Genomic DNA, 8,915 nt, shown 5'->3' on the forward strand with positions numbered 1-8,915 from the left:
TGGAGGAGAGAGGGAGATGGAGCACGTAATGAGTGTCATGTTTGTTAGTTGTGGGAATAGCACTCTCCTTAATGTTTTCTTCCTTTCAGATGCTCATATTTGCTATTTTAAGTATCCTAGCATCTTGCACAGGATACAGAGATGGCATACAGAAAAGCTAGGCTGGGCCATGCTCCATCAGCTTGAGAAGCAGACGCTGTCATGTGGAAACCACCACCAAGCCTAGCAGTGAGGTGCCCTGAGGGTCTGCTCTGCTCTTCTGCAACCCCTCTTTGGGTTTGGCAGTGGGCTGCAGGCTGCCTCCTGCCTGAAGGAATAAGCTTTGAACCTCAGTAGCTCTTCTGTCATCTCTGCTTGTGCAACAAAACCTGAACAAGAGAGAAATAGATTTGTCATTCTGCAAAGGCACTGAGGCTGTGCCCCAGCGTGGTGGTCATACTGCTGCTTTGTGGGTCGTGGCTTGGTTTCTGTCAGCTTTATCTCTGGCTGTACAGGAAAGCACACATTGTATGCAAATCACAAATAATAAAGAAATGAGCAATATGGTTTCAACTGCTGATATTCTCACCTCCGACTTTCACTCACGTTGTGTGTATGTGCAGCGAGCTCCATGCAACAGAAGAGGGCAACCTGCTGAAAATGGGATTTGGCAGAATGAAGCAAATGCGGTACTGCTGGCCATCAAGGCTCAGGCTGCTCGTCTCCTTCCTCTCCTCCTCGTGAAATGCAGCAAATTTAACTCGACATGGCAGTTTTGTAAGGCAGAGAGGAGGGACAGTCAAAGGTGTTTATGGATCAGATGTTATCCATTCACAGTTTATGTCCACACAGCAAATGGCCCTGAATTATTCAAACCTGTTTGGAGTGGGTTTCCTACCAGGTGACTGGTGTATTGATGTTACTGAAGTGGTTTCCATTTTGTGAATTGGAGAGAGAAAAAAAGAAAGGATGCTAGTTGTAAACTGTAACACGCTTTGCACATGTTCCTGTCAGCTTCTCAAAGGTCTAAACTTGATTTTTTTAGCATTTTCAGAGGAAGGTTAATGCTCATTTTACAGGCGGGAAAATTAGGGTTATTGAAGTACCAAAGCAATAATAGAAGTAACCTTCTCTAGTTCTTCTTTCTACTAATCCGTCAGAATGGATTCTAGCATCCAGAACATTACAATTCTCAACTTGCTTTTTTTTTTTTTTTTTTTTTTTTAGCCACAATTTTCATACCTGCTTTAGAAACATTTACAAGTATATGGTCCCCTTGGGAGCCTTCCACAAAAAGTTCCTTGTGACTAGGAAAATAAAGATAAAACAAAGTAATGAGAACCTGCGTTTCTTAGAGGTTTCAAACGTGATTCATCTGGATATTTTGAAATGTTATAAAATAGCTGAAAACATGAGTAAACCTTTCAGTCTTCCCTAGCCCAATAAAACAAGAACAGGGACCTAAATGCAAAATCCAAACTCAACACCTAGTTGCAGGTAGGTATTTGAGGCCTTAGCAGGAACCTTTTGCGTGTTGACCTGGCCTCGGTCAGATGTTTTTCACTGGCTCTCTTTCCCTTGGCGCTCAGCCTGTGACTCTCATTGAGCTGAGGAGAAGTTGCAAACACACGCAGAACAGCAGCAGTTTGCTCAGCAAGTTGCAAACACCTCCACGTGTTGGCTGAAACAAAGCTGATCCAATAAGAAATGCTTCACTGCAGCACCGAAACCGATATAACACTTGTCTGTGCTAAAACTACAATGACTAAACTTTAGGAAGGTGACGAAATTAAACTAATTATGCAAATAAGAAGGGCCTATCCTGAGATTTTCCCTGAAGTAGGGTTTTTGAACTGCTTTGAAGTATAGTGCAATGCATATTTGCTAAACCTACCTTTTTTTCAGGTATTTATGGATTGTCATATCAGAGGAAATTTCTCCTCACAAAACCAGTAGCAACCCAATTCACCATTGATACATATCCCCAGCCTCAAGGTTCAAGGGGATCATTACAAAAATTTTTCATCATAATCAGCTGTCAACATGTCTGCAAAGTTTTAAACCACGTGTGCTGGCAACATGAAATTTTATGCTGCTTTTAAACTTCCTGGATTGGTTTAAACTTTACGTGTCAAGGATAGACAACAATTCTTTCTGCAGTCTTTCTGACCAGCTTGTGCTGGTGAAGCCCAGGAAAATCACTTGGCTCACTAGCCAAGTCACTGACTGTGTGCATTACAGGCAATTCTCATTAAGAAAAATAAAAATAAAAATATTACAAAGCTTGAAAACATGCTTCTTTTTATTATAACAGCGCAGGAATACTCTTCTGTAGATTATGTCTTAGCAGAGAAGCCTTTTTACATGAACTCAAAAGCAATAGCACTTCCTGCAAGCTTTTGCACACTTGATTGTAGTGTAGGTGGGAACTCCTACCTGCAATAAACCGAAAGCAATAAATGTCCACCCATAAACTGTTTCCATGATTTCACCTCCCCTTGGGGAATATTCCCTCAATGCAAAATCATCAAAGTGAAAGAGAAAATAACTTCATAGCTCTTGGCTCTTCCATTAGCTAGGACTTGGATGAAACCAGAATTTACAAGAGTAAACAGCCGAGAAAAAACTAGCAGCAAATCTGACATCAGTTACACATCCAAAGGACCTCAAGTCTCCATTGTGGCAATTCTTCATCAAGAGATCTCATAGTCACTGTTCTCTTAGAAACAATGGTCTAGCACTACTGTTACAGCAATTACATCATTACATAAACTTTTTTTTTTTTTTTTACAGAATCTTGTGAAATGGGTGCATTTCCTGGGAAGACTGTCAAAAGAGAAAATTTCAGTGATGGCTTGCCCCACTCCTACGATTATTCCTATGGTCAAAATAATTGCCTGTTGTACAAATAGAAGTGGGCACCTCTTCTCCCCCAGAACAGTACCCTGAAGGCATTCAGCAGAAGACTTCAAGAAACAAATATTTCCATCTTCCTTCTGCTCCACCACAGCTGTAAGTACACATAGGTTTATGTCAGAGCACATACGAAACTTTCAGTACTTCTGAAGGAATACTGAAAGGATCCAAGGATCTCAAAACACACTGAACTTCAATATCAAGTCTGTCCAACAGACGTGATTTGAAACTTGTGGCATTGTCCGCTATTTGAGAAAGGAAAAGCAAGAAATAAATAAAATAGGAGAAAAAGACATGCTTGTCATCCCTGCTCAAGCCAGTAGGACGTTACAAAACAGATTTTAAACCCTTTGAGACTCACACTTCACTTGAAGCAGCACTTCTTTCACAGCAGCATAACGTTTGCCACCAGAAGTGTTGAGGTTGTGCAGGCTAACCCCTGGTATGTCAGAGGACGTGTACTGTTACCCCATTAAGACTGTATTGCACAAAATTACTGATGATTAACTGAGCATTATCTCCCAGAGAAGACTGAAGACAGAAAAAGAAGAACAATCAACCATGCCCCTTGACTCTTTGTTCAAAGAGTTAATTTTCTGCAACATTAAAAACATGCCTGGTTTGGGATTTGCCTGTCTTTGGCTTCCCTTTTTCCATCAGCCTCATTTCTTGTTCTGCCTTCTCAGCTGGATTAAAAAGCCTTTTGAATTTGTTTTCCTCCTCTGTGAAGGTGCCTCACAGTGCAATCAGGTCACTTCTCAATCCTCTCCTTGACAAGCCAAGCAGATTCAGTTCCCTGTCTCCCACTGCAAGGCATTTCTTCCAGCCTTTGAAGCATTCGTCCAAACCCTATCTTTGCCCTTTTTGGTTCTGGATTCTTTCTGTTTGTTTGCCACATTTACTTTTAAAAGCACCAGCAGCAGAAGGACATGAAATATTCCAATACCTGTGATGCCAACAAGCCATTTAGTGGTTAAATCCTTTCTCTGCACAAGTCACCAGTTCACACACCATGCTCCTTACAAAGACAAGGCACCATGAGCTCCTGCCAACTTCCTATTTCTTAGGATCTTCATATTTTCTTCCATGCTGTTGTGACCACACACTCTGTAGGTCTGACACCACCCCCAGTCTCCCTTCCTCTGTTCTGGGTATGTAAATTACATTTGGCTGCATTTTAATGCATCTGGTGTGAAGAGCTCCTGCAAATCAAGTAAACCTCTATAATACTTATTCTAAATAACAAAGAAAATTTAAAACCTAATTTTAATTAACGGTAAGCATTCTCCAGTCTCTTGAATTTTTGAGTTCTAAATATCAAATAAACTATAAAATCTCTCATTTTTTTACTTTAAAAAAAATGATTTTTAGATTTTTATCCAGCAACCCCAACATTATGAATCTAGTCTGAAAAAAAAAAAAAAAAAAAAAGGTTAGAAAAAGCAGCAAACAAATTACAGAATGAAGTGTTAAAGGCAGCAACCAAAAAGAGGAAAATATGCCTGAAGAGAATTAGCTGCATTAATAAGTGAACAACAGATGACAGAGTAATTAGTATTTCAGTATCAAAGGGTCTAAGTCTCTTTGAGGAGGGAAGAGAAATACAACTACATGCTGCAAGCAGGAAAGTAACCAACAGCATAATCATTGCTAGAATCTGATTTCGATAATCTGCCCTTACTTGGAAATCCTGTCTACATACAGAAGAGACATGACTGCAAATTAATAAAACAAGTTTAGTCAAAGGCTATTTATACTTCAGAATAAAACTCGGTGAAAATCTTTGCCTTCAGAGACCATACACATATTGAATTCCATGTAAAATTCCCAATGCAATTGATGAAAAAGATCTTTGTCTCCAGCAAAGGTGCATCTGATCAGTATTTGATAAATTCGGGCTGTTAGTTAGATCAATGGTTTCCTTAGTAAAGGCCAGAAATTGAGGGAGAGTGCTGCTGCTTGTGCAGATGATCAACAACACTTGGAGAGAGCACAGAGACCCCGCTACTTTGTGGAAAGCAAAACAGAACCTGGGTCTGAACCAAGCTCATTTGAAGTCACTCTGCTCAGATATTCAGCCCTATCTTGGGGCTGTCTTCTAAATGTTGCAGAGAAAAGCAGCCTGCCACACACATACACATTTGCTGTAATACAGTGAGGTGGAAGAAAGGTGTGGGGGTGTAGAAGACACTGATTCTGCAAACACCTGCACGTGTCTGTAGCTGTGAATGCACATGTTGTCCCGTTGATTTCATAGGGCTGGCTGTCCATTAAGTTTACTGGCAAGACTGGAGCCTGCTGTGGCAAAGCCCCTGGGAGTGAAGGGATCCACAAGTCCAAGGTGTTGGACTTGGAGTAGCCTTGTATTCACTTGTGTGGATGTTGAGGGTGACCAGAACCTAGTGGGTCATCCCCACAAAGTACAGTGTGCCCAGTGACTTCCTCCTTACGGCAGACACTGCCTTAAATCACAGCAGGTGTAGCAGATGTATACATAAAACCCTGCATACACTTCTACAGGTTAAATGCTGCCTGCAGCAAGCTGCTCGGTGCTGTCCCTGAACTGTGCTCCCTGCAGGCGGGAGGCAGTGCCACCCTATGCAGCCTTCTTGGACAAGGGCTTGTCGTGTGTCCCAGGTCAGAAAAAAAGTCCCAACTCACATTTTCCTGTATAAGGAGAAAAAGGCTCCAGTAAAGTGGCTGAATCCACCAGATCGCATTAATAATGGTAAAAGTAACTGGAGTGTCTCATCCTATCTAAGCTCACTCATTTCATATCTCCACAAATTCCTTAGCCTGCAAATTCCTAGAACCAGAAATGTCCTAACAGACTTTCTGCCCTTTGTGAAATGTACTTATTACCTCTACATGGGAAAGTAATTTGGCATTTTGACTTTCAACAGTCATTTCTGTGTGAAGCATTGTGACTCAGCAGAAACCAGCAGGTTCCTTGTAAGCTGAAAGTTAAACGGTGGCCATCTTACTCGCCTAGCTGGATTTAAAAAAAAAAAAAAAATTCAAACTAATAAAAAAGTTTAATATTCTTTGAATCATAACTGTACTACCCAGAAGTACTCTGAGCCTCATTTTGTGCTTGGACTGCACTTGTAATGGACTGCACTTGGAAATGTGATGGGTTGGGGCTCTGTGAAGGATGTGGAGCACATCCTCAAGTCTGGTCACGGTGATCTGTGTTACGACAGGGAGAAACAACCCTGACGTGTGTTTAACTAATCCATCGAGGATTCTTCAGCCCTGGAGAACCTCCAGAAAGTGTGAGGCCACTGCAGGATTCATGCCATTTGGTACCCTCTGCCCGACGTGAGGCACTGCTGTGGAAACACAGTAGCTGGCCTAACTGCATTCGTTCCAAGGCCGTGGGCAGACAGCACCAGCTGGATGTGGGCCTAATAAATGGGCGGAAGCTGAAGGATCGAGGTAGGTTTAAAGGCTGCAAAAAGCTCTGGCTAGTTCTGCTTCTTCGTGATCATTGCAAAGGCAGAGGATTTGCCAGGAAGTTAAATCATGTTGGTTAACATTGATGTTTGAAGTTGAAATCCATTTTCAGGTCAAGTTCACCTTTCTGTGACGGCATTCCACTGGGGTCTTTCTGGGGTTTTTGTGGATGAACCACGGCTCCAGTGATCAATAACTTGTGCAGAAAATCTGTTGCCCAAAGGATCTGATCTAAATCCTATTTTTTTCAGGTGGAACCAAGAGAAACCAATGGAAGCATTTCAACTGGAACAGAAATCAGAAGCCTCTTCTGCTAAAAGATGTTCAAAAGGAGCAGAATTGTTGGCATCCCGACAATTCCCACATCACATAGACAGGAAAAGCACTATTGGTGCAGGCCTTCTTCTGGATCAGCTTCAGGCTCTTTCCCACCCTTCCACCTGCCCTGCTAACAGGAACAGCAACTGATGCAGTTGCTGATGCTTCAGAAACAGTAAGGCTCAAAGCCCAGCGCTGTTACACAGCACCAGCAAAAGCCACAGCAGCAGCACATGTTTAATAAAGGTATTCCTAGCAGCCTGCATGCTCGATGTGCTGTGATTACAAGCAGGGCAGCAGCGCGGTGCAGCACCGGCTGCCCCCTGACAGCTCTGCTCCCCTGGAAGTGCGGGGCTGACAGCTCCGCGAGGAGAGCAACAGAGCTGGAGGCAGCTTTGCTGGCAGCTGGCCTGCATTTGCAGAGCTCTCACCCAGACCGTGCTGGTGCATATGAGCTTTCTGAACAACATGTGAAAGCCCAGGGCAAGAGGCAAACAAATTCCTCTTCTCGTTGGGGGAAAACAGAATGCTGTGTTGTAATTAAATTTGCCAGGCACTACTGTAGTATGGTTGTGCAGATGAGAGGATGCAGATATATATTCCTGGGCAGCCTACTTTCATGTTAAAGCACTGGAAGATGGTTCAATGGTTGTTTTTGATTTGTTGTGTTGTTGTTGTTTTGTTTTTAGTGGTGTTTGGGGTGCTTGTTTTTTTCACAAACAGTAGCATTAATGAGCTTGTCTTGCCTCATCCAGGTAGACTTGTCTAGTCCTGCCTACTCCAAAAGGCAGTTTTTCAGAAGTATAGTTTGCAAGATTATTTTTTTTTCTAAGCTTACAGAAGGATGCGATTTTAACATTAATAGAAACGCAAATAAAACTTCTCTCCAGACCTTACCTTAAGTAACAGCAATCTTGTTTTCCTGACTCAGGGGGGAAATAAAAATAAAAACCATGAACAAAACAAAACAAATAAACAAACAAAAACCTGCTAAAGCAGATAGAAAGGCTACGGACTCTCATTTATTTTAAAGGACTTCAGACCAAACCCCTTATGACTAGGCCCCACGGATCTCAATAGAAGTTATTTGTCCCTAAGAAAGAGAGCTGTACATACTGATTTTCACATAATTATTCTCTTTAAATGTTGTTTCCTCCACTTCCTGGGGAACAGAGGTGGACAGGGTGCAGAGTATGCCTTTGAACTCCTGGGCATTTTATTTGGTGTTCTGTGGCTGCCACTACAACATGGCCACAAAGATGCAGGTACTTCATTTTGGATCATGCCTGCAATCACCTGGGAAATCTCCTTTTATTGTTGCATGCTCAGGTTCCATCATGATCCAAGTCCCTGGGCTGATCAGTGCAAATAGCTAGTGAATACTTGTATAACCTCTCCTGATTATCATGCAGCTGTACTGTGCAGTAACATTCCTTCATTGACTTTGTCATTACCTGTTTAATGTTCCTCTGTCTCCTTTTAAAATAGAAATCTTCTTGACCTCAATCAGTGTTTCTTCAAACTCCTTCCTCCCCCACCCCTATCATGTTCATGCTTCTCCATCAGCCTTTAATGCTCATTCATTGGGGTGGCTTGTCCTTCATCACCTGCTGCCACTCTCCCATCCTGTCTTTCTATATTAGGACATCTTCATGTTAGGACATCAGAGCTAACACCACCCTCGCAGTTGGGGTTGCCTCCGGTTAATGGTGGGAGGACGAGCTGGAGCTGTGACAGTGACACGTGCCCTCTGTGTCAAGGTGGTATGAGCCCTAGCAAATGCCCTGGGAGGGAGGGGAGAAGGGGAAGACTGGGAAACAGATTCCCATTTGTACTGCACCATGGAGGCTGTGCTGCTGGTGGTGGCACAAAGGGCCAGGTTTGCTTTTGGCACCTAGGAGGGAGCTGCATGGATGGAGTTTTGGATAAGCAATCCTGATGGGTACAGTGTGTGTAATAGTAGAGAGAATGAAAAAAAGCAACGTATCTGGTGTTCGTTGTGTGGCACATGTCAGGAGGGTGCTTCTGTAAGCACAGATATTGTCCAGGACTCTTCTGAGAGCAGTTACAATGACGCTGAAGAGATATCGCTCAAAAAGGGCACAGGCCAGATTTCCTGGGCTCACCTTGTAACAGTTTCACTGTTTCAAAACACCATATTTTGGACAGGTGGAGGACTTCCCACCACAAACACACCTCAGCTTGGTGTTAATGAAGTCTTCTTCATTGACTTTGCCTGCACAGGA

The 8,915-nt window shown here is 42.7% G+C and overlaps 1 long non-coding RNA gene across 2 annotated transcripts in view; it reads left to right on the forward strand.

The window, feature by feature from the left end:
- LOC110353362 (uncharacterized) overlaps nucleotides 1–7,952 on the forward strand; it is a 28,278-nt gene extending 20,326 nt beyond the window's left edge. Inside the window, exons 4-5 of one of the 2 annotated variants that reach the window (XR_011807520.1) lie at nucleotides 2,773–2,991; nucleotides 6,603–7,952. This is a non-coding gene — a long non-coding RNA (uncharacterized lncRNA). The remainder of the gene's footprint in view (nucleotides 1–2,772; nucleotides 2,992–6,602) is intronic. The other variant, XR_005263618.2, reaches the window with a different exon arrangement.
- Nucleotides 7,953–8,915: the final 963 nt, after the last annotated feature.

Source organism: Anas platyrhynchos, chromosome 2, assembly GCF_047663525.1.
Source record: "Anas platyrhynchos isolate ZD024472 breed Pekin duck chromosome 2, IASCAAS_PekinDuck_T2T, whole genome shotgun sequence".
In the NCBI taxonomy this organism is placed as follows: Eukaryota; Metazoa; Chordata; class Aves; order Anseriformes; family Anatidae; genus Anas; species Anas platyrhynchos.